Here is an 8,037-nt window from a genome sequence, read left to right as displayed (position 1 = left end):
TTCTCTCTCTCTCGGGTGTCTCTGGAGCTCAGGGATGTTTGCGAGTTCTCCGTCACTTTCTCACCCTCAGTGACTGCATCCAGGGAGTCTCTTGCAGGGTCTCTTGGCTTCTTCTTCCGATTCCTGTTGATAATTCCTTGTGTTTTGACTCTCATTTTCTCTGGGAAATATTCTCACCAACATTTTCCTGGTTGTCTTGGGATGGGTTCAATTTCTAAAAGCCATTTTTCTTGATTCTCCTCCCTCTTCGATCTCCTGCATTGCCTCAGTATCTGCTGGATAGAAACAAAAGACGGTAATACGTGCATTAGGAACTATGGAACGCTATTAATGTCAAGAAACAAAGTTTTCTGGGCTCATACGACTATATAGGATTTCTGAGATTAAGAAAATTCTACAAATTAGCACACAAGTCTTCAAACCTCTCTCTTTTTTTAATTAGGTAATGGAACTAATTTTTCAAACAGCAATAAAGCTATAGGGAAATTAAACAATTTAATTAACGAATTAACAGCAGGAAATATAGCCCACATCAAAACAGGAACTCCCCCACCCACAAACTACATTCAAAATCTTGTTCCCGCCTTCAACCACCTCTGATCGCATGTTCCCTCTCTCACGGAAAATTCTAGAGCTGCCTAGGATCCAAAAATACATAAACCTTTAGTTTTTATAAGCAAGTCCAATAGTTACATAGAGAAACTCCAGAAAGAAGATGCTCCCAAAGAAAGAGCAAGAAAAGATTTAAATCTAAGCATGTTATTGCCAGTCTGGGGTTTTTAATCATTTTGACGGAGACTTCAGTAGATGGAACCTAAGCACAGTACCGGGCAGAACTTTGGGTTCTGGCCCAGAAATAGCTAAGAAGAAGAAATATTTAAATTAAATCAGTAATTTAAAGAGATGGTAAGGTTGGACAGACTGGATGGACCATTTGGGTCTTTATCTGCCGTCATCTACTATCTTACCATGTTAATATTTATTTATTACCGTATTTCTCACTCTATCTTTTGTGAGAACTGGGACAGCCATTCACAGAGCGGCACGGGACAATGAAGGAAGCAAAAAACTCACACCTGCCTGCTTCCCACTGCCGTTCGGAGGGAGAAAGAAGAGAAGGACAGGAAGCTGTAAGGCTGGACCGCCATTCAAGGAGTGGCATGGCAGGAAGCAAAAATCTTGCGCCTGCCCTCTTGCCGCTCCGACTCTTCTTGCCGCTGGGTAGAAAGTCAGATGGAAAGGCAGGAGGCTGTAAGCTCCTGCCCTATAGCGCTGGACCGCCAGACAGCCGGAGAAATTAAGGTAAGGGGTGCCTGCCTGCCCTGCCACTAGGCTTGCCTGTCCTGCCCTGTCCCAGCCTACCATTAGACCACCAGAGGGGGGAAGGGTACAGAGCCTGGCAGGGAGGGGGACAGTGTGCAGAGCCTGACAAGGAGTGTGGGGTTGGGTGCAGAGCCTGGCAGGGAGAATTTGGTTCAGAATGTTTTTTTCTTGTTTTCCTCCTCTAAATCTTGGGTGCGTCTTATGGTTAGGTGCGTCTTATGCAGTGAAAAATACGGTAATTATACTTGATATATTGCCCTTCTATTAGGGACTAAGCAGCACAGTTTACAATAATAATTTACCCCAATATAATCAATAACACAAAAGACAAAACAACGATACAGGAATCAGTAGGGTTGATCCCATAGCTATTTATAAAAGTCTACCGTAATATCGGAGCCCCAAAAATGCTAAAGAATAAAAGTGAGATCAATCTAAATGGGATTCTAACTGTAAATGTTGGGGCAGAGAATTCCACATGGCTGGTGCCCTATAAAGGAAATTGGATTCTCTAGTAGGATCCGATTTTGCTCAAGACACAGATAGGATAAGTTCTGGTTCAAAGATCCTAAAGTGGGATGGTAAGGGATTATCAATAAATTACCCAAGAAACCTCAGTAAAAGGCTCTGTGTGTCAGAACCAACATCTTAAATGTGGCTTGATAAAAATATGGTAACCAATGGACTCCCTTCAGGAGTGGAGAAACATGGTAAAGTCTCCCATAAAAGTCTTAATAGCTGTATTTTGAATGTTTTGGAGGGCAGTTAATAGTATATTTGGATAGTTCAACAAAGAAGGAGCTTCAATAATCAAGTCAACTCAAGACAAAACCATGAACCAACTTGTATAACGAAGACTTGTCAAGGGCCATAATTCCCCCAAATACCTCTGAACTACTGATTATTCCTGGTGGAATTTTACACAAAAAATTTCAAAATTCTGCAAGTTTGATAACATTTAACCATATTTGTACTTAATTATCCAGAATTTCAGTACATTTCCGTATTTTTATTAAATTCCACTAGCGAAAACAAGGGTTCTTCAAGTTTTTCTCACTTAGTGACTTTCTTCTAGAAGCACAACTTTGTAAAAGCCCAACTTAGTGAAGTTTGGTTGATTTGTTTTCATAGTACTTCACATTGCCTTTATATTGTCGAAAAACATATCTGAAAGCTGAAATATTTCAATAGATTCAGAATTTAAAAAACCTTTTTTCTATCTTTTGTTGTCTGAGCAGCTTATTTCTCCATTCTCTCAGGTCCCAGAGTCCCTTTTCTGCTTTTCTTCTTCCTAGGATCGTCTGTCCATTTTGTCTCTATGTGTCCTGTCCAGCATCTGTCCCTCCTGTTTCTATCCTGAGCTTCTGCCCTCTGTATCCCTCTCCATTCCCCTGCATCCATCATCCCTGTCAGAATCAATGTCCCTGTGTCTAGCAGTCCTTTCATGCCTCTGTCGCTCCCCTTCAAGCATTCTTCTCCATGTCTGTCCCTCTTTCTGCTTCAGTGTCCCTGTCTCTATGCTCAGTCCCCATCTAGGATCTCTTCTCTATGTTTCTGTGCCTCTCATTTAGCAGGATCTTCCACCCTCAGCCAGCTCTCTCCCCTATCCCCTCTCAAGCCAAAATCTCTCTCTCTATCCCTGAACACCCGCAGCCAGCATCTCATGCTATCTCTCTCCCCAGCCAGCATCTCTCATCCACCCCCACCAGCCAACATCTCTCACTTTCTCCCCATTGTCCACTACCACAGCCACGCAGATTCCACTCAATAGCAGCCTCCCACCAGCTCTGCAGGTTTTCCTCTACTATGGTTCTGGCAAAGAAAGAGGAAGTGACATTATTGAAGATGGGACTGCGGTAGAGGGAAGCCTGCAAACAGGCTGCTCGAAGTGATTCAGAGAGGGAGTGATTCAGAGAGGGAGTGCAACCCGATACTAAATTCTATGCCAACTTCAGGTAATTATGCGTCCCTGGAGAATTCTGCGCTAAGTTATGTTCTTAGAGGTGGAGCACAGCCATTGGGATACAACCCACATGTCTAGAATAGCTCGCACTGGAACATGTATTCTGCCTGTTCAGCAGGATATAATTTCTCACAAGCCCAATTCACCTTCCTTGGGAGCTGCTTCTCTGTTAAGCAGGAGACAGGACTGAGGTGCTCAACCGTGAAGACACAGAAAGCACAGTTACTTACCGTAACAGGTGTTATCCAGGGACAGCAGGCATATATTCTCACATGTGGGGTGACGTCATCTACGGAGCCCCGATGCGGAAGCATTTTCAAGCAAACTTGATTGAAGATTTAAGTTTGCTCTGCTGCTCCACGCATGCGTGCCTTCCTGTTCCACTAGGGGGTGCATCCCCTCGTGGTCTCCAGTTCACTTAACTAGCAAAGAAGCCAACCTCGGGGAGGTGGGCGGGTTGTGAGAATATATGCCTGCTGTCCCTGGATAACACCTGTTACGGTAAGTAACTGTGCTTTATCCCAGGACAAGCAGGCATGATATTCTCACATGTGGGTGACCTCCAAGCTAACTGAAAAGGGATGGAGGGAAGTTGGCAATTTAAGCAAATAGATTTCGCAAAACCGATTTGCCGAATCGGCCATCGCTCCTGGACAGTGAGTCCAGACAGTAGTGGGAGGTGAAAGTATGAACCGAAGACCACGTGGCAGCCTTGCAGATTTCCTCAATAGGTGTGGACCTGAGGAACGCTACGGAGGCTGCCATCGCTCGGACCTTGTGTCCCGTTACTCGACCATGCAGCGCGAGACCAGCCTGAGCGTAGCAAAAGGAGATGCAATCGGCCAATCAGTTGGACAAGGTGCGTTTGGAAACTGGGTGACCTAACCGGTTTGGGTCGAAGGACAAAAACAGTTGTGGGACTTTCCGGTGTGACTGAGTGCGTTGGAGGTAGAAGGCCAACGCTCTCTTGCAGTCAAGAGTGTGGAGCGCCACTTCTCCGGGGTGAGAGTGGGGCTTGGGAAAAAACACAGGCAAGACAATGGACTGATTGAGGTGAAAATCAGACACTACTTTAGGCAAGAACTTTGGATGGGTGCGGAGTACCACCTTGTCGTGATAGAATACCGTGAAGGGTGGGTCCGCTACCAGAGCTTGTAACTCACTAACCCGCCGGGCGGAAGTGAGCGCAAGTAGGAAAATTACCTTCCAAGTGAGGAATTTTGGATGGCATTTGTCTAGGGGCTCAAATGGAGGTTTCATTAGTTGAGCCAGAACCACGTTAAGGTCCCAAACCACCGGGGGAGGTTTGAGAGGAGGGTGGACGTTCAGAAGACCCTTCATGAAGCGAGAGATTAAGGGATGGAGCGAGAGGGCTTTCCCTTCCAGGGGCTGATGAAAGGCCGCAATCGCACTGAGGTGTACTCGAATGGAGTTGGTCTTTAGGCCGGAATGAGATAATTGAAGTAAATAGTCCAGGACCAGAGGGACGGGGACCGACACCGGGTCCTGGCTGTGGGAGGAGCACCAGGTTGAGAATCTGGTCCACTTTTGGGAGTAGCAGGTTCTCGTCGAGGTCTTTTTAGAGGCCTCCAATATCTCCTTGACTGATTGAGACACGGGGAGAGCAGTCAGGGGGAGAGAAACCAAGCATTCAGATGAAGAGATTGAAGATTGGGATGTAACAGCGAACCCTGACCCTTTGATAGTAGAGAGGGAAACAGAGGCAGAGGCAGTGGATCTCTGACACTGAGTTGAAGTAGAAGGGAAAACCATGGCTGGTGTGGCCAGCGAGGGGCAATCAGGATCAGGGTGGCTTGTACTGTTTTCAGGTGGACAAGCATCCGCCGTATCAGAGGAAACGGCGGGAACGCGTACAGGAACCTTCCCTCCCAGTTGAGGAGGAAGGCGTCGGCCTCGAGCCGGTCCGGGGAGTACATCCGGGAGCAGAAGAGAGGCAGCTTGTGGTTGTGGGGGGATGCGAATAGATCTATTTGAGGCGTCCCCCACTTTTCGAACACCTGTCGTAGGATCTGAGAGTGTAGTGACCACTCGTGTGGCTGGAGGAGGCGGCTGAGTCTGTCCGCCAGACAGTTTTGTTCTCCTTGTATGTACACCGCTCGGAGGAAGGTGTTGTTGGAGATTGCCCATTTCCAGAGGCGCAGGGCTTCCCGGCAAAGGGACCAAGACCCTGTTCCCCCTTGTTTGTTTACGTAGTACATTGCTACCTGGTTGTTGGTTCGGATGAGAACCACTCGGTCGTGGAGCAGATGTTGAAAAGCTACAGCTGCGAGATAGATGGTCCGAAGCTCTAGCATGTTGATGTGGTAGCGACGGTCTTCTGCTGGCCATATCCCTTGAGTGCGTAGGCCATCTAGATGGGCTCCCCAAGCGTACTCCGACGAGTCCGTGGTGAGTATCTTGCTGTGGGGTGGGGTGAGGAAGAGCAAACCTTTGGAAAGATTTGAAGAGTCGGCCCACCAGCGGAGCGATCGTTGCAAAGAAGGCGTCACTGTCACGGGGCGGTCGATCGAGTCCCAGTCTTGACGCCATTGAGAGGCCAGGGTCCATTGAGGAATTCTCAGATGGAGGCAGGCGAAGGGTGTGACGTGGACGGTGGAGGCCATGTGGCCCAGAAGAGTCATCATCTGCCGAGCTGATACTGAGGTCAGCAGGGAAAACCTTCGACTCAGACTTACTGACGCCTCTAGACGTGGAGGGGGGAGGAAGGAACGGAGGTGAACCGTGTCCAGCTTGGCCCCGATGAACTGTAGGGACTGGGAGGGGCGTAGTTGGGATTTTGGGAAGTTTATCTCGAACCCCAGACTTTGTAGGTAGGTAATAGTCTGTTGGGTCGCTGAGATAACCGCTTCCCTGGACGGGGCTTTGATCAACCAGTCGTCCAGGTAGGGGAATACCTGGAGGCCCTGGGAGACGTAAGGTTGCTGCGACTACCACGAGGCACTTGGTGAAAATCCGAGGTGACGATGCTAGGCCAAAGGGGAGGACATGGTATTGTAGGTGCCAGTCCCCTACCTGAAAACGCAAGAACTTGCGGTGTGGGGTGTACTGGGACATGTGTGTACGCCTCCTTCAGATCGAGGGAGCAGAGCCAGTCGCCCTCGTCGATCAGGGGGTAGAGTGTTGGAAGGGAGAGCATCCGAAATTTTTCCCGTACCAGAAATTTGTTGAGGCGTCTCAAGTCTAGTATTGGGCGTAGGTCTCCCGTTTTTTTCGGTACCAGGAAGTAACGGGAGTAGAAGCCCTTCCCCCGTTGGTCGTGGGGAACCTCCTCCACTGCTCTCAGGCGAAGCAGGTCTCGAGCTTCGGAGAGGAGTAGGGGTAGCTGTGTCCGGTTGGGAGGGCAATTCCTTGGGGGGTTGTCCGGAGGAATGGCCCGAAAGTTGAGAGAGTATCCTGATGAGATCACGCCAAGGACCCATGCGTCCGACGTGACTTGTTCCCAGCGAGGGTAAAAGGCTTTGAGCCGACCCCCGATGGGAAGGAGGCCTGGGACTATGGCGGAGGGGGCCCGCCCCCTTCCGCGTATCCCGTCAAAAGGACGGGGATGGTTTGGTAGTCGCAGGCGGTTGGGACTTGGGCATGGCCCGGTGGTGGGCTTGCGGACGCCTGGGTGGGGGCCGCGAGAAGGCAGGGGTGGATTTTTGTGGGTAGCGGCACGGAGGGGCCCTATACGGCCTGGACGCGGGCGGTTTGGGCTTTTGTCGGACGAGGGAGGCAAACGAGCGTTCATGTTCGGAGAGGCGTTTTGTAGCCGCCTCGATAGTGTCATCGAACAGTTCTTTTCCCACGCAGGGGAGGTTAGTGAACCGGTCCTGTAAGTTGGGGTCCATGTCGACCAGGCGTAGCCAAGCTAGTCGGCGCATAGCGATGGCAAAGGCTGCCTCTCTGGAGGAGAGTTCGAAGCCATCGTAGGCCGCGTGGAATAGATGGAGGCGTAGGTTGGAGAGGGATTCCAAGAGCAGGCTAAACGCTCCTTGGCGGGAGGCCGGTAGGTCAGTCTCAAAGGCTCTCAGTAGTCCAATGAGGTGTTTGAGGTAGGATGTGAAGGTGAAAGTGTAGCTTTGCACCCTAGAGGCCATCATCGCATTTTGGTATAGTCTCCTGCCAAACTTGTCTAGGGTTCGGCCTTCTCGGCCTGGGGGGACCGCCGCTGAGACCCGGGGGGGTGCCTTTTTCAAGGAGGATTCTACTAACAGCGACTGGTGGGAGAGCTGTGGTTGTTCAAATCCCGGAAAGGGTACTGTGCGGTACTTGGCCTCCATTTTGGAGGGCACGGCTGTGACCATATAGGGGGTCTCCAGGTTCCTGAAGAGAGCCTGTTGGAGTATCGGTTTAGGCGGTAAGCGAAGGGACTCTCTGGGCAGTGATGGCATATCCAGTTCCGCTAGATACTCTTTAGAGTATCTGGAGTCGGACTGGAGGTCTAAATTCAAAGCGTGGCCCATGTCCTGGACAAAGCGTGAGAAGGATGGTCGGGATGTTCCCGAGGCCCCGTGCGGGGTCGGTGAACGAGACCTCCGTCGGTGGAGAAGGAAGGGGAGGCTTCCCTCGAGTAGCGAGGTTCCTGCTTCGATCCAAGCTCCGAGACCGGGGAAGCACTGTGAAAGTGTTCCGGGGTCGAGACCTCGGATCGCCCCGGTCCGAGGGGGAGTTCGGAGGATGCGTGGGTTGGAGAGTGATAACTCTGCCACCCTCAGCGGTCCCGTACGAGGTGTAGGTGAACGGCCTCG

Source organism: Geotrypetes seraphini, chromosome 2, assembly GCF_902459505.1.
Source record: "Geotrypetes seraphini chromosome 2, aGeoSer1.1, whole genome shotgun sequence".
Classification (NCBI taxonomy): domain Eukaryota; kingdom Metazoa; phylum Chordata; class Amphibia; order Gymnophiona; family Dermophiidae; genus Geotrypetes; species Geotrypetes seraphini.
This window is presented reverse-complemented; position numbering follows the sequence as displayed.